Raw genomic sequence first — 22,116 nt, 5'->3', positions numbered from 1 at the left:
ATTAACCAACATAATATAGGGTGACTACAAAGACAGACTGCAATGATACCAATAATACTGCAAAGCTTTTCACGATACAAATGAAAACATGAAGCAGACCCAACTCTTCTGTGCATAACCTATACTTCAAAAACTGCTCTATAGCTTCAAAAAAGAAATGATGTTGCTATAGATGACGTTTTAGTGATACTTGTTTGCAATGACGCCTGGTTGAATCCTATTTGAGTTTTTTGTAACTGACATTAAATAAAAAATTGTTGCAATACTGATATCTACTACTGCTTCTACTTCTATTAGCACATCAACACTACTACTACCATAACCACCAAAACTACTTCTATTATTACTACAACCACCATCCTCAGTACTATTACTGAAGATATTACCCCTATCATTATAGCTACTACTACTAACACTACTACGCTAGCAACTACCAATCCTATTAAAATGATTACTAATACTATTACAACTATAATTATTACAACTATAATTATTACAACTAAGGACTACTAATACATTATTACCATAACAAAAACTACTACCACACTACTGCTTTGTTATCCTTTACTGAATGACAAAACCCTAATGGTGATTAATATGTAAATACACATAAACATACCTACACACACATACACCTAAACACACTTGCTTATATACAAACACAAACGGACACAAACACAGTGTTGCTTATGCATTTTAGTGACACGTGCGCCCTGATCTGTCAGTGTGGGTGACAGTTTGATGAGTGGCATGGGAATTGCTGGAATTTTCCGTTTCGCGATTCGCCGGCTAATGTTTCAGCCACCAGACTCCAGCTTTACACATTCAGAGCACACACAAACACACATAAAGCACACACACAGACACACAGAGCACACACCAACAAAGGCACACAGAGCCGACAAACACACAGAGCACACATGCATACCCTGACCACACACACACACAGGTATTGAAGTAAGGCATCCACACAATGAGATATAGTGTTACAAAGAGCGTATTGGTTGTCCAGTCTAGGCTTATTCTATTGATGATAAAGCTGGTGATGGGAAGAGGATGGATCAGAGTGAGCGTGTAGTAGAACAGAATCAAACAGAATCTGAATATGAGAGAGCGCACTCATCACAACAAATACTACTAAACACTGGCATGCAGGAGGAAAATTCCATTAAGTCCTATCATTTCCCCTGAGAGTGCAATGGTTGGTGCAGTAAATGACAGAGAAAGCTTATCTTGATTGTATAAACAGCAGAAAAATTATTCCAGTCAAGTTGTATGTTTTAGGGTGGGGGTGAGTGATTGAAGAATACCAAAACAAGCAGGATGTCCTATGAATAAACCGGGCTTTTGTTTACGACCGCAATTACAAAATGAAACCATAGTAGACCTCAAAGTGGTTAAGCGATGTAAAGTCTATTCAAAGACTTTACTGCCAGTAATGTGAATAGTTTATACTAGTAGGCTTTCTGTATTAACTCATCATTAATTATACCCACCTGGCGTCCCAGGGCCTAATAATCCCTGATTATTAGGACCTGGGACGAACAGTCTACTACTTTTATGCTCAGTCCACTGTTCTTATTTGTTTTTATTTCCCTTATTCCTTTTGAATTAATTGTTGCAATGGCCAGAACAAATTCCATGTTTGTTGTTAAACTTACCTGGCAATAAAACTCTATCTGATTCTGATTAGAGGGATGAAAAAACAGTGTGGAACTGGGTTCAAGGTCCAGAGTTGAGTTTGAGGGGTCAATAGAAATAGGTCTTAATCCTGGTCGTAGGGAGCGACAACTTGAATGGGGTCATGTTTTGTCTTTTTGCCTCAGCACCACACACCTGATTAAAATCATCACATTAGGTTTACACCAAAGCCAGACGGGCTCACTAACAATGGGATATTTTAAGAGTTGCACTATTTTCTGGGCGAGTCTTTTGTTAATTTTAGGGTCTATAAACGGACAGTTGAGGCGCAAGGGTATAACAAGGGTGACAGATGGCGGTGGAGATAAACAACAAGACTTCATTTTTGTCAAAAACATTTAGCTCCTGCCCCCTAACTCTTGCACGCTGTTTCTATGCTACAATCACAAACTGCCCCTTGCTACTTAAATATTATTTATTGGGGATCTATCAATCAATCAGTCTAGGCCTAGGGAGTCACTAGATTTAGATGTCGACTTTAGAAGTTTGTCCTGCTTCCAATAATGTAGGATAATGACGTGTTTCACGCTTACCTAAAAATAAGATACTGCTTTTGACTGGGATGAAACAACTAAAATCCAGAGCCCAGGGTAGTCCAGCCTCAGCTATAAGGGATTGACAACTTCAGTGCAAGCCCTTGGTTTACGTTACTTTAAAACGCGTTGTTTTTGACGTGAAACCGTGAGACCTTGTTGCTAGGTCTATCCCTAAACATAGACTAGCCTATCTGGAGTACTGTATATCTGGATAATACATAGATGGTCTTCAAAAAGGTATGGTCTGAAGATTTCAATTTATGGCAGCAAAGCAAGATATCGTATTTTGACAGCAACGCCAGAACCAGTGAATATGCAACACCAAGGTGCGCGCACACACACAAACACCTACACTGGCTGGCTCCCGCTAAAGTCAAGGCTACACAACGACGCTGAATTATCAAGCTATTTGTGTGTGGGTGTGTGTGTGTGTGTGTCCAGGAAAGTCCTCCGTAGCGCTAGACTAAGCTGCCATGGTTGTTTGATAACGCAATTACAATCATATCATGGAACTGGATTGGCTACATAGTAGGCAATATAGTAGGCAAGTAGACAAGGTCAGTCAAAAATATACATCATAATAATAATGGGGAGATAATAGATAATTTTTGTGCAAATGCCATGTTTCTAATCCAATTGGTTTAATACAATTTGCCACATTTCAATATATCAAAATAATAAGCCTAGTCAACAATAATGTGTTGTGTTTCACATGCAGTGTCCTTGTTGAAAACACCTCGTCCACTGTAGACTACAGTAAGAAACCAATTGAAAATACGACAGACGCAAAATCAGAACCGAAACAGATATGCGCGAGGACAGGGACACCAACAAACACACCAACACACATGCGTCTCGCAGTCTCGCCATGAAGGCGCGTCACACACGCAACAGCGACAGTACATACCCCACTACCTCCCCTTCCCACTATAGCTAATTTCATGATCATGTTGCCCGGGTGAATTAATATCTTCATTCGAATTTCACCCAACGACTGAAAGGGCTGAGAGACTAAATCGACACATGACGAAAAAATCTAATAAAAAGACATGCACCTTCACTGCTGCACGCACGGAGCTTGAGCCGAGCGCGCGGGTAGTCTCAGGCCGTTGCCTTACCTGACTAGTTAAGAGTGGTGGGTCCTCCAGTCATCAAAACCAAACCAACCCGCTACTGCCACAGTTCCGCGGAATCCCCCGAAAGGCAAGCTTCACCCCTCCCTTCCGTCACTGTCTCCAGACGACGTTAAACCTAATGTCACCAGCACAGTTACGGGGCTGAGGAAGGGTTTCCAGTCGGGCTGGGAAGACGCGCGTTTAAATAAGGGTCTTCGCCCTCGCTGTCAGACCTAGATGTCTCTCTGTTTATTGTGCCCCCTCTCTCTCTCTATCTCTCTCTCTCTCTCGCTCCCGGTTATTGAGTAGAGGTAGCGTCTAAGCCGTACTATGCTGTTATGACGACAGGGGGAGACTGCAGCTGATAAAGCTCTTCCACAAATAGAGGAAAATAGAAATAGTAAGCGTCTCAGAGAAACTCTCGCGAGAAGAAACGCAGCTTCCTCATCTCATCTCTTCTGGTTAGCTGGATGGTTTCCCAATACACAGACAACATTTTATGGAAATTTCCTATTTCCTATTTAAGATGTATATTATGTTCCAGCACTTTTATAAATTAATTTGACTCTGTTCATTTAATTGTCAGGCTTTATTGACCTTTTATTGAGACATATTTGTTTATATGTCCAAGTGGACAATTAGAAATGAAAAAAGAAACATCAGAAAACCTTTGTTTTTGATAGAGAACTTATTTATATGTTGAAATCAGAAGATGAAAATAAATTGCATAGACAAAATTATTGACAACACAGACAGATGAATCAGTAGCACATTATTTGGCAAAAAACCTTCTATCAAGTGCTTTCTATGTCCATGGATGATCGTCCTGCACCTCTGTATTGGCAGTTTTTCAAATAGTTCCAGTTGTCCCAGATTCGAAGGGTGCCTCCCAACTGCTGTTTCCAGATCTCTCCCAAATTGTTCAATATGATTTAGATGTGGACTCATTGATGGCCACTTCAGACCAGTTCAGCATTTTGTCTTCATTTTTGGGTGCTTTTTTAAGTATTTGGGGGGGTCACTGCCCTACTGGAACACCTATGACATTTAAGGGAGACCCAGCTTTCTGACAGAGGGTTTGACATTGCTCTTCAAAATGCCTCGTTTTTCTCCTGTTTTCATCATACCATGCACACGTTCTCAACACCCAGTGCCAAAGAGCTATCCCAAGAATCACTGAACCTCCTCCATGTTTGACTGCGGGGAAGGTATTCATTTCTTTGAAGGCTTCATTTTGTTTTCTATAAATGTTAAGATGGTGTGCTTTGCCAAAATGTTAGGATTTGGTCTCATCTGTCCAAAGGAGATTGTCCCAGGATTGTGGCATGCTCAGGTGAGTTTTGGCAAATTGCAGTCAAACATTCTTATGTCTTCCTCTCAGAGTTGAGGTCTTCCTGGGTCTCCTACCACACAACCCTCTTTCAGTGAGTTGGCAACGGGTGGTGCCAATAGAAACTTGTGTGTGTTGTGAATGAAGATCAGCTTAAATCTATGTAGCAGTTGATGGAGGTGCTTTCTCCACCATCTGATAATTCCTTCGCTGCGATCTTCCATCTAATTTCTTTTATTGATAACATTGTGTACAGTGGACACAGGAACATCAGTGTCTCTGCAGATAAACTTGTAGCCTTGATATTGCCCATGCTGGGTTACAATCCTGTGTATGTGTTCTTTCTTTTCTCCATGCTCATTGTGGAGGGAAACAAAAAAGGAGAATGAGTTATTTTCTCTATTCAAACTGGTTGAATTTAAATAGATTTTCATATTGCAATCTGCAATTCACCACAGCCTAGATAAATTCTAAAGGAAAGGAGAGTCACCTGCTTAAAATGGATTTATTCCTAACTACTTTTAAAATGTTCAAAAAATATTGTCTGGGCCATTTTAGGATTTATTTGTGGAATAAGACAAGATTTAGTACATTATTTCGATTACTTGGTTTTGTTCAACTGTGACCAAAAGGAATACATATGTGTTTACCAAAAATGCTTTTAAAGTTCAACATTATTATTTGAAGAAATGGTGCATTATATGGATGAAGTGCAAGTGTGCCAATACCTCTGGCCATGACTGATGGTTGCCATGGATCTGTGGAGCTGGTAACCTTTTACAGTAACCGTGTTGTGTTCTCTCTCTCCCTCACCACACTCTCACTCTGATGAATGTCATTTCAATCAATCTTTAGAAATGTTGAGATGGGGCAGGAGAGGGAGGGGCATTCCGTTGATGCGAAATAGGTGTCTGGGTAGAAAAGAAAGAGAGTTGGACTGGGTTAGTCCATACTGCTGAGTTGCTTGGGATTTAGAGTAGAGATGTATTTGCTAATTAAGGAGAGTGCTAGACTTGCCTTGCCAGCCTACCCTCCCCCCAGCCCCCCACCCCCACCCCCCACACACACACACACACTTATAAGTAATCAAGCCAGCCTTACTCCATTCCTGAAGCATGCCTTGGGCCACATCACTTAAGTATTATGACATTCTTGTCCTTCTGAAACACACACTTGTGAATTCATGTGAGTGCACAGACATGAAAGCATGGAACCCCTAACTCTCATATTTCAGTTACATTTTCATTCAGCCAACATCACTAACTTCCAAGAACAAAACAGTACTCTTAAGACCCAAAACTCTGTGGGTCTTAAGAGTACCCAATTACTTTTCTCCCACCCTAATTTTGCAATGGGCAATTCCCTATTAAGGACTTGTCTCGTTAAGTACAGCAGGTGCAGTAGGTGCAGGATTGTCGAAGATGGAAACATTATGTCCATCTCCATGTGTATCTCACCAAGACGATCTGATTCCTATACTCCTTTTATACATATTTCCATCGACAAGGTGAATAAAAATAAAGAAAGACGACTGATATTAATCTATAGGCCTCAACCCACATCAAAACAATGGATAGTTGAAATATTGTAGAAAATTCCTGAGGCTTGACCCAAAGTTACTACAAAGTACAAGTAATACCCAAATACATTCCCTGAATCTCAGAATAACCACAATGTTGTAAAAAAGATCATATAAATTCAACAGTCACTTGAATTACTACTGAAAATGTTTTTACAATTGGTGCAAAATGTTTTGCTGACTGCTGGAACAGTGAACAAAGTTGGAATCTTGTTGGCAAAGACTCACAAAAGTGTTTCATTTACCAGAAATGTGTTGTTGTTCTGATACTGGTACTTCTAACCACAGTTACAGAGAAATCTGTATGAGAAATCTGCCTGCACGTTACTGAGAAACTCTAATGTAACCAAAAATATGCCTGCACATGACTGAAAAACTGTTATCTAACCAAAAACATGCCTGTATGTGACTGAGAAACTGTAGTCTAACCAAAAATATGACTGGAAGTGACTGAGAAACTGTAGTGTAACCAAAAATATGCCTGTATGTGACTGAGAAACTGTAATGTAACCAAAAATATGCCTGGAACTGACTGAGAAACTGTAATGTAACTGAAAATATGCCTGTACGTGACTGAGAAACTGTAATGTAACCAAAAATATGCCTGTATGTGACTGAGAAACTGTAATGTAACCAAAAATATGCCTGGAAGTGACTGAGAAACTGTAATGTAACTGAAAATATGCCTGTATGTGACTGAGAAACTGTAGTCTAACCTAAAATATGCCTGGAAGTGACTGAGAAACTATAATGTAACCATGATGTTGTAAAAACCTGACTGACTACTGACAAAGTCCTTTTCAGTGTGGTATTTAATGATTGACATGAGCACATTGGCAATCTCTTCTGATGAATATGAGGTGTTGGGTGATCAAAGCCATTGCCTCTGGTGCTTACATACCTCTCTAGCTTGGGTTACCAATTTCATCTATCGATAAAAGCATAATACGCACAAAAATGCAGAACATGTTGCTATTCTGTGAACAAGATCATTGATGATGACGGTATTAAAGTTTAGCAGATGTGTGTCCCGAATTGTAGCCTATATCCATGAAGTGCACTAAATAGGATGCTGTTTGAGAGGTGGGTCATAAATGCCGCTGGCGGCCCTGGTGGAGATGATTTATTCCTGGTCAGATCAATTGTGTTATAAAACATTACTGGCAGTCTGGCGGTGTTATAGAGCAGATAGGATCTCAGAATCTCTATTTCCTATTTCAATTGCAGATCCATTCATTGATTCAGAGTTAATCCATACCTCTTTAAAATGCTAACAGCAGAACCTTTTAAACGTGGAAGATTCTAGAACTGTTGATGTTATATAAGGGATATTTAATGAAAGACTGTGTGTTCTCTGGAAAATAATTCACAGTTTTGCATTGTATTCCAGAAAATACACATAGCATAACATACAGCATGTGCCTCTAGCAATGTATTCATTTGTCAGTAGGAATGTGACAACATCACTGAAGTAGCTAGCAAGTTAACTGGCCAGCTACAGAATCAACATCACCATGTATCACTAAGTACATAATTTTACTTGGAGCTACTAATAGTATGGTGCTGCTAGTAGTAGACAACATATAAGGACAGAATTCCAAATGTATGCTATATATGTACTGTATGAGAGTAGCTGCCCTAGTAATCAAGCTAGCTTAGTTTGCCAATTGATCATCCTAACGTTCATTGGAAGAACGCCAATAAAATGTCTTAAATATGACTTAAATATGCTCAACGGTCAAACAATTATAGCCAGTGAATTCAACCGTACAGAGAATCTGTGCACTATAGGGAAATCATGCATGGTCTATAGAATGCCCTTCAAGCCAATCAGAAATCAGTATTCAACAATGATATAAAGAGACAATAGAAATAAGGCCAATTCCAGGCTGATTGAGGTTGTGCAGAAGGGAATCAGTGCAAGGTGGATGGCCGTGAATGCTCTCTGGGTTTTTCTAACGCAGTTGTCATTGATTATGTGTCTCCTTTTTGGCTGAAATATAAAGCCTCTTCCTCAGCCCAGCTATTAATTCAGCTTAACTCAATCACAACTATTACCCATTACACTAAGACACACCCACTGAGGCAGCAAAAGTGGGAGAGGGAGAAAAAGCAATGGCTTCACACAGGATCCACTTCATTACTAGACGATTGTCCAGGGAGGCTTTTCATTTTAAGCCATAATGTATAACTTTGCATCAGTTTGCACCACCAAGCAGCGACATGTATTAACTATAGTTATTACATTAATCTAAATATCACTACATGGGATAACCTCGCAACTCAGTAATAATAAGTATCCCATACTTAAATAAAGTAGCTATCAGCAAAGTCAGCGCTAGGAAAACATTTAAATAAGAAATTTGCAAGCATTGATTGGTGTGGGAGGAGGGAATGACGGTCAGCAAGCAACACATCTTAAAACATGATTATGGAGCTGTGACTAGCCAATGCAGTTATACGTTAATTCGGTTAATTAATACATTAAGTAAAAAGTGTAATAAATAGGCTAAACCAAACCATAACCCTTAACAGCACCTTTTACACTGGTCTATTGAAAGAAAATTACTTGATTTGTTCTAGCTAATACAACAATGGCAACAAGATGACATACAAAACTTCTTCCGAGTAGATCAACAAAGGTAAAATACAACACACTTAATTATCATCCCCATGCAGTTGACAACTTCAGCAATAAATGTTTATTGCCCCCTCTAAAATGTCTGATTTGGAAGTGAATGTTTGATACCCTTTCTGGTAAATAGGAGCGAGGAGAGGGAGCAGTATACACAGAGATGGAGAGAGTGAGACTGGCTTAAAGTCAGTGAGGACTGAGGGAAAGAGCGCTGAGGAGGTAAGAACACACTAAGACCAAATCAGCATTTAGGAAGAGGTAGAGAAAAAGAAATGCTTTAAGATTACAGTAGGCAGAAGATGAAGAGGGTATGGACAGAGAAAGGGAAGGATGAATGTGGGATGGAGAGAAAGAGATTGTGGGTACTTGGGCAAGTGTGTTTCTTTAAAATGACCATCCTCTCTCCCAGTCTCTTGACTTTGTACCAATGCAGGCTGTCCTCTATCATGTCAAATTACGCTGAAGGACACACTGCCCATGCCAGACAGCTTTTAGTATTCAACTCCACAGAGCACACAGCAGAAGGTTATGTTACAAATGCAGTGAAACATATTGGCACCCTTGCACTTCACAATGGACTACAATGGAGAAGAATTTTCTGCTTTAATCTTTCCAAAACTGGTAACACATTTTTCACACAGTAGGCACCTGCAGCATCCCTCAGAAAATCTACATGATACCGTGAACCTTGTCATTTAGGCAAGGGTCTTTAGGGGAAGGGTCTTTAGGGGAAGGGTCTTTAGGGGAAGGGTCTTTAGGAGAAGGGTCTTTAGGAGAAGGGTCTTTAGGGGAAGGGTCTTTAGGAGAAGGGTCTTTAGGGGAAGGGTCTTTAGGAGAAGGGTCTTTAGGAGAAGGGTCTTTAAGGGAAGGGTCTTTAAGGGAAGGGTCTTTAGGGGAAGGGTCTTTAGGGGAAGGGTCTTTAGTGACCATTCTCTATTTCAGTTTGGATCCTTTTGTTGGGGTCTGAAATCCATCAATATAAGTGAGTGGACTAGTGTCTATGGGGGGAAGAGTTGTTGTTACAGAAATGAACAAAATACCAGTTGTAATAGATTGTAATAGTACTAAATTGCACAATGCAATTAATTGGGGGAGGGGGGGGTGTAAATGAAGAAAATGTGTAAAATCTAGAGTTTCTACTCAAGTGCAGTTGAGGGATTTCCAGATAAGAGCATTAATCCCAAAATCAACAGAGTGAGATACTAGTAAATATTTTTTATCATGTCCCAAAAAGTGCAATGCCAACTGTCTTAAATTACAATTTTGTTGAAATGTGTTTATCTGCTAAATAGCTTGTCAGGTTTGTATGTATTGATTTATTATCCTATGAGGGTCACAACCAAAGACTGTGTGAACGGCAGAGGTTCAGGACCATGGAGAGCATGCCTGTTGGTGTTGCCTATGATAGGGAGAGAATCTTGAACGCAGCTCACCTCCTTAGAAGCGCTGCGTGATGCCTGGAGAGGACTGAAAACACAGCTCGCCCAGTCAGCCCCAACAGGGTGCAGCTAAAAGAAACCAAGCCCCATCAGTGTGGTTATGAAGGGGAGAAGGAAGGCTCCGGGAGGGGTAAGCAGAGAGAACAGTTATGAACCAGTTATGAAACTAATGCCTTTTTTTGGTTAGATATTATTTTTAACCTAAGTTTACCTGGGGTAGGTAGCAGAGAGTGCCATATCTGCATGGTAGACTTGGATAATGATATGCCTACCTCCTAGAGTGTTCTTCACTTGTTTGGATGTTGTGAAAGGGGTTTTTCTTTACCATGGAAAGGATCTTACGATCATCCACCACTATTATCTTCCGTGGACATCCAGGACTTTTTGTGTTGCAGAGCTCACCAGTGCGTTCTTTTTTCTCAGAATGCACCAAACTGTTGATTTGGCCACTCCTAATGTTCCTGCTATCTCTCTGATGGATTTTTATATTGCAACATAAGGATGGCCTGTTTCAGTTGCATTGAGAGCTCCTTTGACTGCATGTTGTGGGTTCACAGCAACAGCTTCCAAATGCAAAAGCCACACCTGAAATCAACTCCAGACCATATTTCCTGTTTAACTGATGAAGAAATAATGAAGGAGTAGCCCTCACATGAAACAGTTGTCCAATTACTTTTGGTCCCTTGAAAAAGAGGGGGCTACATATTAGAGAGCTGTAAATCCTAAACCCTTCATCCAATTTGGATGTGAATACTTTTGAATTTAACCTGAGAGACTGTACTTTAAGCCCATATTAATTATTTAACTGTAACTTGAATATATTTTGGTAAACAGCCAAAATAACAAAACTTGTGTCAGTGTCCAATTATTTCTGGACCTAACTGTATGTCATTCCTTGCAGCACCTGACCTCATAACTGGGCAGAAGTCCAGGTGTGATAAAACTAGAGTCTGCAGGGAAGTGTTTTTCGAACATTATATCAGGACTCTTTTTCTACATTTTCTTGTGGATATTTTTATCTCTGCCACATGAAACTACTTGCCTGTGCAATGCGTTTGGGGTACATTGTTTCCCCACCAGCTCTATATTCCAAAATGTGCATTTAGCGATATGGACAATGTTATATTCATAACCTCTTAAATGGAAAACTTAACAAATAAAAAAAAAAATGATCTTGTCCCAAACTCACAAGGTCCAGTTTTCAGTTATGTCCTTGCACTTTTTGCAATAACTCTCGAGCGGCTTCAGAAGGGTCAAAAGACATCTTCCAGTGTAACCCCTGGGAACCGACTAGGATTCAAACACTCGGCCGCAGTGGTGGAACAGCACTACAAGCCAATTACTTAGACCACAAACCCCTCCAGACTCTGGCATGACGCTTTGCTTTCTAGATGGAAACATCCAAATTCAAGCCAATTAATTAATTAACTACAGAAAATCATGGCATTCATTTTAATAAGAAATTGTTTGAGAGCTCTAGTGCTAATATATTTGAATTCAGCAGCGGAATCAGGACTGGTTACCAAGATTAAGCTACATGCTGGACTAAATGCATTTTATTCCAGGGCAAGGCTCATCTGTACAGAAACTGCCCCCAACAGAGCTGAGAAAACCAACAATGAAAATGCATCTGCACACACATCACATCCCCATCAAAAATGAAAAAAGAGAACACAAACAACATATGATTATCAGGACACATTTGACCCATGTGTAAGTGGATGTTGGAGTGGGATGTTGGACAAAAACAAGAGGTGTGAGAGAAAGTTTTTTCAGGAGAGAGTGGAGAGAGTGCAGAGAGGGAGTTAGGGAGAGAATTGCGGGAGAAAAAGCTTTCTTAGGTCCGACTTTGGCCATTTGTCTCCCAGGGAGAGACATACTCCGGGTGTGTACTTAGTGGTTCTGTCCTCATCAGCAAGCTCCACCGAGGCCCTAAAATCTGAGTGGGAGGGAGAGAAAGAGCCTTGTCAGAGGGAAGGAGAGCCAGGCAATAGTAGGGAAGGTGGGAAGGAGAAAGAGAAAGGAAGAGAGAAAGCGCTTTCTCAGGCTAATCTATAATGGGTTGGTTAAAAGCACCAGTGTGCTGACCCAGAGCCATTATCTAATTGCTGCTTCGCTGCTGATTGGCTGAATACATCAATCTCTTTCTCTGGCTCCTGCTGGCTGGCTCGGCCTGACCACCTCTCTGCATCCTTCTGTCGCACTCGCTCCCCTTTTCCCTCTCCCTCGCTTTCTTTTTGTCTCTCTCTCTCGCTACGTCTTTTTGTTAGGCTCTCCTTTCTGATTTGTGTTCTCTCTCCTTACCCCGCCCCACCCCTCTCTCTTACTCTTGCCTCCTTTCCACTCTGTCTTTTCTTCTGTCTGCAGCTCCATCTACCTCTCTTTCCCTCCCCCTCTTTTTGCCGAAGCACCTTGTGTCCTCTGTCCTGCGTCCTCCTTCCTACCTGTCTATCCTTGATGAAACAAATTAAGGACAATGATGAGGTCTTGTTGTCAGGGAAAATATCTGAAATAAAATCATCAGAAACTACAAAATGTGCAGACCCATAAAGACAGATAAGCAGGTAGGCAGACTTTTAAGTACATGAACAATCATAGAAAGACACAATCACAGAAAAATAGAATACTTACATTGACACATAGCTACATTGGCTATACTAGACATCATTAGACATCTTTCAATATCAATTAGAGAAATTGTTTACACCAGAGAGTGCTTCCCATATTTTTTTCTATTACTCTGGGCTTTTACATTTGGCTCTTCCAATGTAGTTCAGCAGCCATGTACTCAGTGAACATCTGCGACTGGCTGTAGGGCCTGGAGTGGAGTCTGTAGCACCGACTCACCCTATGACATCAAAATAATAAAGGGATTGACAGCACCACCCCCTGGCCAATTGTTGACAGTGCACCTAGCACCCAAAATCCAAAGGTAGACCAAAGTCAATCTTTTAACGATCACAGGACATTTCATCTGTCTTCCTTCATCCAATAACATCCCCCTTCTATCCCTATATTCAAAATGATTCCCTACCTCCTCCCCTTCCTTCTGTCCATTCAATATTATGCCATTATTGCAGTCCAGCTAACTTAAAAAAATGTGTCTGTCAACACCAGCTGTTAGATTGGATGGGGTTTCTCTCCTTCCTACAGGGACCCCCCCCCCCCCCACCTCACAGTAGTGATAGTGCCATCTACTAGAAAAGATTAACCGCAACAGGAGATGACTACAGGGAGTGGTGGAGATGGCCACAGGGAGTGGTGGAGATGGCCACAGGGAGTGGTGGAGATGACTACAGGGAGTGGTGGAGATGGCCACAGGGAGTGGTGGAGATGGCCACAGGGAGTGGTGGAGATGGCCACAGGGAGTGGTGGAGATGGCCACAGGGAGTGGTGGAGATGGCCACAGGGAGTGGTGGAGATGCCCACAGGGAGTGGTGGAGATGGCCACAGGGAGTGGTGGAGATGGCCACAGGGAGTGGTGGAGATGCCCACAGGGAGTGGTGGAGATGACTACAAGGAGTGGCGGAGATGGCCACAGGAAGTGGTGGAGATGCCCACAGGGAGTGGTGGAGATGACCACAGGGAGTGGTGGAGATGGCCACAGGGAGTGGTGGAGATGGCCACAGGGGGTGGTGGAGATGGCCACAGGGGGTGGTGGAGATGCCCACAGGGGGTGGTGGAGATGACTACAGGGAGTGGTGGAGATGACTACAGGGAGTGGTGGAGATGGCCACAGGGAGTGGTGGAGATGGCCACAGGGAGTGGTGGAGATGGCCACAGGGAGTGGTGGAGATGGCCACAGGGAGTGGTGGAGATGCCCACAGGGAGTGGTGGAGATGGCCACAGGGAGTGGTGGAGATGGCCACAGGGAGTGGTGGAGATGCCCACAGGGAGTGGTGGAGATGGCCACAGGGAGTGGTGGAGATGGCCACAGGGAGTGGTGGAGATGCCCACAGGGAGTGGTGGAGATGACTACAAGGAGTGGCGGAGATGGCCACAGGAAGTGGTGGAGATGCCCACAGGGAGTGGTGGAGATGACCACAGGGAGTGGTGGAGATGGCCACAGGGAGTGGTGGAGATGGCCACAGGGGGTGGTGGAGATGGCCACAGGGGGTGGTGGAGATGGCCACAGGGGGTGGTGGAGATGACCACAGGGAGTGGTGGAGATGACTACAGGGAGTGGTGGAGATGACTACAGGGAGTGGTGGAGATGCCCACAGGGAGTGGTGGAGATGGCCACAGGGGGTGGTGGAGATGCCCACAGGGAGTGGTGGAGATGCCCACAGGGAGTGGTGGAGATGACCACAGGGAGTGGTGGAGATGGCCACAGGGGGTGGTGGAGATGGCCACAGGGGGTGGTGGAGATGGCCACAGGGGGTGGTGGAGATGACCACAGGGAGTGGTGGAGATGACTACAGGGAGTGGTGGAGATGACTACAGGGAGTGGTGGAGATGGCCACAGGGGGTGGTGGAGATGGCCACAGGGAGTGGTGGAGATGACTACAGGGAGTGGTGGAGATGACTACAGGGAGTGGTGGAGATGACTACAGGGAGTGGTGGAGATGCCCACAGGGAGTGGTGGAGATGGCCACAGGGGGTGGTGGCCATCCCCTAATCAACATGCTAATGAAGGACGCCAAGAGCAACCGATGGAAATAATATTAGAATTAGGGGATTCTCTCTTCATTGAGGCAATTGCTATCTTCGGTTGCTTTCTCACTTAGTCAGATTGCTTAGTCTGAATCAACGCCAAATTGATTATAAAAATCCTAATTACTCCGATGTGGTTTCAAACTGCCCAAATTCTAATGAAAAACGTTGGCACTCAATAGCAAGATTCAATAGTTGGTGCAAAACTAGGAAAGCAATATCCTAGACAGTAAATAATCCCAAGTGTATGCGCTATCCGCCAACATGTGTATATCATGACCTCAGTAGGCCACATACTACCAATATTTTTATCAAGGTCATCAAACAACACAGAACTTGTCTTTTCATTCCCAGGGCTGTAACTTTTAAGTTTAGGCTACTTGAAAACTGTGATGCAGCACCGATGTATGCTGTTCGCTGAAGACCTCTCTTTCAATTCATCTATAAAAAATGTCTGACACCTAGAAGTTTTTGTGAACTTTCTCCAACATCTCAGAGATGTGCTCCTCACTTCTGCTCCATGTCTGACTGTCTTCCGCCACTCTTTATACAAGCTTGCCAGGACTGTAGCTAGCTGGCACAATTTTTTCTATACAACCCTATCTGTAAATCGACCTGCCCAAGCCCATTTTTGCCCGCACACTGTCATTAAAAATAGCCCAACTGGACAGGAAACCGGACTGCACAAGACAGGTGGGAAGCGACCTTAATGTACAGTAGTCAAACATTCGTTGTTTGTTAAATGCATAGCCTACAGCTCATGATTGCAATGTACTGCAACCTGCAATTCTAATGTCTATTATTTATTGTGCCACCAAATAGCAGTAGCATATTAAAACCATGTAAGACACATCAATTAATAACAAAATATAGGCTATATTGTGCTTTTATGGGAGAAGAAATGTGATTAATTTTCAATCGCAACAGACACACTAAGTGATGTCAAGGACAGCAAATTACTGAAATCTGACGTGAAAGGTCAAATAGCGGACTGGTTCAACAGATGTCAAGTGAAGTTGGAGGGGCAATCAAATCTCTTAAACAATGGTATAAAATTTACATTTGACAGAATTATATTTTTAATTTATCTGCCAATGCAGAGCATAGGCCTATTTGTTAAACAGCAATTCACTGAATACCCACTTTAAGCCCTGCAAGAAACTTTGGCCAACATACTGATGATTTACAATGAACTCGAAAAGCATTTGGACAGTGAAACTTGTCTGCCAAATGCAGGAGTGTGTATTTTATAAGGGAATGCTCAGGTTACATTTTGTTCCTGAAAATGTAGCCGTATTTCCTTCTTTGTATATTTCCCATGAACATCTCAAAAATGGTTTAGCAGCCACCCTGTCCTGGTACTGTATTTGCTAGGCTATCTAGCTACATCCCTCTTTTTACTACAGGAGAGCAGCATTTGGCAACATACAGGACAGCCAACATAATGTGTGACTGAAGGCAGAGAGAAACAGAATCATACTTTGCAATTCATGTCCTACAATTTGAAAAAATTTTGGCCTAAGATTTTATGGCATAAATGATTTTACCCAACTAAATGACTAACACAATCTGTTGGGGTCCACAGAAGGCCAGGTCTTGGTGGCTGATCAGCATTCAGCCATGATTACTGTAAGTGAGAAACACTAATATGGTAATCGCCAACGAACTCTGTCAATCATAATAAATATGAATAAGCTATATAAAAAACTAAATACATTAGTAGATTGTTTTTCATTAATAATGTTTTGTTTATTACAATTAACTGTCAAATACTTTTTTGTGCCCATAGCTTTTTTTTAACTCTACAACATCTCTAGACAAAAAAAAGATATCTTCTATGAGATGAAACAATTCAATATTGTTACTGTTCATATTGAACGGCGTGTTCTTATGAAAATCCTGGAAGGGAAATCTTCTAGCAAAGAAACGGAAAAACCAAATCTGATCTGAATCATGATTGAAAATCCTAAATTATTTGTGGACTAGAATGCGTTAGAAATCGACTGGTTCCCAATAGACAGCCATTCCGATGTGTTCTTTCCAGTCTTATATGGTGAATTCCCACTTCCCGCTTTGTAATGAATGCAGCATTCAAGGTTCTTGGTGTGTGCGCACATTGGTCTTGGGGACAAGGTCAGTACAGTAAGCTTGTACATGGAGACGTGGCTGGAAAATGTACAATCAAATGTACGATTTTGTGTACATTTTATATATCTTATATATTCTCCTTCTATGTAAAGGTGAGTTAATGGCTAATTAAAACAGAAGAAATCACAATTGAATTTTTTTAAATGTATTTCTTTAAGTTATACTAAATATGTACTAATTTTGTGCATTTACAATACAACTATGAAAACTAAACATACGCGTTGAGATGGGCTTCTAATATTCTTTCCAAGGAATTCCCTTTATGTTCTTCCTCTTATAAACTGAACAGTTCTTTTATAGGATTTTTATCATCTCACTTTCTGATAAGAAGGAAACAGTGATACATGACTGATGTATTTGTGATTCTTCCATGGCAACATCAATGACAGATTGTCAGTTCTTCCTTATACCTTTTTATTAAGCAGATAGTGAGACAGTGTCATTAAATTAAACATAATTCCACCGTCCCAGGGATTACTGTACTTCCAAGTGCAGTTGCTCAAGCAATAGAGAGCGATGGTCAGAGTTAGCTAACTCCCTAAAGAGTTTATATGACTAATAAGGCATTTCAAGAGAAGTCTGACCAATGAGGTTAAAGTCTGACACAAAAATGTAGTCATGTTGATAAAAATATGACATTTCCCGACCACCTGCATTAAAATCTTGACTACAGTTATTACCTAGGGCACATGCTTAGCGGCTGTCTACATAGAGAATGGAGTCCAGCCCTGGTCATCTATCATATAGGGAAGGTCACAGAAACAAACAAACAAAATGAACCTTCATAAATTAGGTAAAGGCAATTAGCTACATGCCTGAAACACCTATTAGGGTAAAAACTATAATTAATTATTACATAAATTATTTTATTTACCTGCCTTGAATACAAAACAAGTTTATTTTGTCCCCACGCACAGAGAAGATTGTTGAAAATTCTCCAGGGTTCCTAGTTGGAGAATTGCAGAAGTTGTTTAAATCTTGGGTTCACCAAGTCTCCAAAACAACTACAACACGTGACAACCATGCCAAGAAGCTTTTTGAAAATCTTGCCAGAAGAAATCCTGCACTGTCATGAAGACAAACATCTGCTCCTCAACTTTGCTGATAAAGTATGGTTGTGGATATGTGATGTTGTAAAGTATGGATGTGGATATGTGATGTTGTAAAGTATGGATGTGGATGTGATGTTGTAAAGTATGGATGTGGATATGTGATGTTGTAAAGTATGGATGTGGATATGTGATGTTGTAAAGTATGGATGTGGATATGTGATGTTGTAAAGTATGGATGTGGATATGTGATGTTGTAAAGTATGGATGTGGATATGTGATGTTGTAAAGTATGGATGTGGATGTGATGTTGTAAAGTATGGATGTGGATATGTGATGTTGTAAAGTATGGATGTGGATATGTGATGTTGTAAAGTATGGATGTGGATATGTGATGTTGTAAAGTATGGATGTGGATATGTGATGTTGTAAAGTATGGATGTGGATGTGATGTTGTAAAGTATGGATGTGGATATGTGATGTTGTAAAGTATGGATGTGGATATGTGATAGAGTAACCGGGGCCAAAGGCCCTGAAATGACAGGATGCCATCACACACAGACTATGTTTGTCAATCCACAGAATTCTCTCTTCTGTCCATCTTCCATCTCTTATCAATTTTACAATGTTTATTTTCACAATCACATTCTGATAAGGCTATAGCAACAATAATAACCTCAATGACCAATGTTTTTTTAAATGTCAAGCCCTTCTGACAAACTTTTACAAGAATGACATGAGATAGTATAAAGGTTCCGAATGACATGAGATAGTATAAAGGTTCCGATAAGTAACAGTGCAAATAGTCTGAATAGACCGATGCCTGATATTACTTTACATTCCAAGCAGTTCTTGTAAGTGACTTATAGAATGTTGCACTCACCCTTCTGTATCCCATTAAATATATGCAGCTCCTTTCCTCTTCTCATTTTGTCATATATTTACAGTATATATATATTTAATGTTAACTACCTATTGTTAATATTACACCATGCACCTGGAAACACAGTCATAAAAGAAACAAACACGCAGACACACCTGACATCACCATCAGCTATAGAGACAACATAGAGGTTAGATGTCTCTACTGGCCATAAGTCACTTTAACTATGTCATTAACAGTATTGGCAATTTTTTTTTCAAATATGTTGATTAAAAGGAACCACATTAATAATTTCAAACAGAAAGCATGGTTGCTTTAGTTTTTTACAGAAAATCAAAGGCTAATCGACACAACATGAATAAAATGGATATATTAGAAGAAACACTGTGGTACCCCATTCATCCGTCGGGTCCCATATGCGGACAATTCTAGCTTAACTACAAGCATACATAACCAGAAGACATCTGTAGTTATTGTTTTAAGATTTAAGAAAACAACAAATTCAGTTCAGAGTGCCTTAACTTTTGCCTAATTAAAACTTTTGCAGTACTTTTTCCAAAACCTTAACCACCCTGGACTAGCTTAGTTTAGGGAAGAGAGAACAAGATGTGTTATTGTTCAAATTCAATCTTGGAAAAATCTGAGGCAGGATTCTACATAGCCCCGTCAAGTAGAGCTAGTTTTGCTGTCTAGATGGCAGTTAACATCTTTGAAAGAAAGTGATGTTTATTTCAACTGATGAGGGAGAAATAACTTACTGCTTAACTTTTAAGTATTGGTTTGAATAAAGGATTAGTCACCATCTGGATTTCACTGTCTATGACATGCCAGTTGACTCACTTACAATTAAAAGATATATATATATATATTTTTTTTTTATTGCTTAGCCATTTGGCAGATGCCCTTACTCACAGTGACTAATAGTTAGTTCATTTCTCTTAAAGTAGCGACAACTGTACAACTCAGGAGTAGTAAGTACACTTTACTCAATGAAGTAACCCTTGGCAAAGTGACTGTTAAAATAATAATAAAAAAAATTATGATTCAACCATTAGTTCACAACAGGCAACACTGGGTGTGTGGGGAGATGGGGCGGTGCTGTCCACACTTACCATAAAAAATCTATGTTTTCAGAAGTTATCCAAAAATGGACAGGTGAGTGAAAATAGTTGAGCTTCTGCACAACATCCAAGCATATATATCAACCGTGCATGCCAAAATTTCTGTCACTACCTGGGTGAAATATAAATATTGTTGACTGTAACCTGCATAGCATTGATTAGATAGATTATAAAATATATTTTGCAGACTATAATTTGGCCATTCCACTCCTGAGTCTTACCAGTGGATAATATCGGATTTACAACTTTACAGGTCAGATTTCCAATGAGTTCATAAAGCCAGCCTTATCAGCTGCCGATTACCCTATATGGAGGAAAACATTTACAAGGAACTCATGTTGACTTGCTGAACACACAAGAACACATTTTATTTTTATTTTTATGATCTTGTCTCACGAACATCTGTACTGGAATCTTAGCCTAGCTGAGGTCAAAGACAGCACAGCTCTGCACAGTCTATGAAACGTTGTGAATACTTTTTACAATTTCAATGCAATTGTATTTCAATTTACTCAGTCAGCCTATATACTGTATGCTGCCTGTTTTGATAACCATGTTCCCAATATGAATCTGCAATAAAAACCTTAATAAAAACTCTAAACACTACCTTATTTTACAAGGGGTAGTCACTCACTCAGTCACTCAGTAAGAGACATTTGCTCATCTAGGCTGGCTCCGCTTACGCGGTCTTACACTCGTGAACGACTGACTAGCCTACAGAAATTAATGTAGCATTTTCGATTTTTAATGATTTTTAATTAAACAAATAATGTATTAGAAGGCATGATTTAATTTGATCATTTTGAGCAACACAATCAGATTTTAAGAGAAAAATTTAATACAAAAAACTTATTGTATTATCGTATTTTTTTTAATTGTATTTCAGTTTGATTTTTCATGGAGCCCTAAGACGTCTGGGGCCATAGACAGCGGCCTACCTTGTTTAATGGTATTGACTGCCTCTGCCTTCCTTCCAATGCATCACATTTACACCGTCCCAGCTGAGTTAAATGAACAGGCCTCAAAACACACCGAGCCGGACACGGTTTGAGTTGAGGGTTGTATGTGCCCCCAGACCTCCTGTTGAGGTCTCTGGAACAGCAGTTTTCAGAACTCAATAAAAATAAATCATTATGGGCCCCTGAACTGCACAGTAGGGCACCTAAGATACGCAGTAGAGTCACATAATTAGCAGGGTTTTAGTCTTACTCATGGATCAGCCCAGCATTCCAGCAGAGGGCAATGCAATTGGCCAGCAGTTTTTATACAACCGGGTTTGGGGGTTGTATAAAATAGTATATCTTGCCAAAATAAAGCTTTTACTCTCATAAAGAAACTTCTTAACAGTGTTGTTTCAACGAATGATGTCATCTAGAAGGGTGGGCCAGCGGTCTGTTTTGGCGACACATTTGATGGTTACATTTGGATACCATGGAAACCAACCTTTTAAGACATACAGACATAAACAGACCCCCCACACACACACACACTCACACACACTCACCCAAACACACACACTCACACACACACACAAACGCAAACACACACACCCACACACAGTGGCTATTTTTAGAACCCCAGTAGATTAGACATTCCGGTAATCAAGACATCCCTCTATTAATCATTTATGGCAGAGCGAGATTAGAAGTGCTGCAAATGATGTCTAACACAGATGAAAGTATAGTTAAATCCGGCTTAATAAAACAGGGCATTCTTTGGGTTGTATTCAGCAGTATGACACAGTCTATGGTGAATAACCCTAAATCATTTAATAAGGAAACAAAAAAAGGTTCAAATATTTTACAAATACACAATGGTACGAATTCCACATAATTGATTGTGAGCATCAGTGTTTTAAAATAAAATACAAAACAACATTTCATTCCAATGTGCTATTCGTAATTTGTAATTTGAGGGACTTGGTCTG

At 40.7% G+C, this 22,116-nt stretch overlaps 1 protein-coding gene and 1 long non-coding RNA gene across 3 annotated transcripts in view; both read right to left on the bottom strand.

The window, feature by feature from the left end:
- Window positions 1-3,710, bottom strand: part of ache (acetylcholinesterase) — a 28,120-nt gene extending 24,410 nt beyond the window's left edge. The window contains exon 1 of the mRNA XM_010899815.4: window positions 3,356-3,710. The gene's annotated coding sequence lies outside the window, so the exon portion shown is untranslated. The remainder of the gene's footprint in view (window positions 1-3,355) is intronic.
- A 307-nt stretch (window positions 3,711-4,017) lies between these two features.
- On the bottom strand, window positions 4,018-21,335 carry LOC105027645. Of its 2 annotated transcripts, none has more exons than XR_002196091.2 (3): window positions 21,128-21,335; window positions 5,411-5,593; window positions 4,018-5,038 (listed from the first exon to the last, which is right to left on the bottom strand). It is a non-coding gene; the product is annotated as an uncharacterized LOC105027645 (long non-coding RNA). The 2 variants fall into 2 exon arrangements; XR_829312.4 differs by lacking the exon at window positions 21,128-21,335 and adding an exon at window positions 10,330-10,643.
- Between the last annotated feature and the right edge of the window lie 781 nt (window positions 21,336-22,116).

The sequence above is a fragment of the Esox lucius genome, chromosome 24 (genome assembly GCF_011004845.1).
Source record: "Esox lucius isolate fEsoLuc1 chromosome 24, fEsoLuc1.pri, whole genome shotgun sequence".
In the NCBI taxonomy this organism is placed as follows: Eukaryota; Metazoa; Chordata; class Actinopteri; order Esociformes; family Esocidae; genus Esox; species Esox lucius.
The sequence above is the reverse complement of the archived record's forward strand: the minus strand, read 5'-3'. Positions and strand labels throughout refer to the sequence as shown.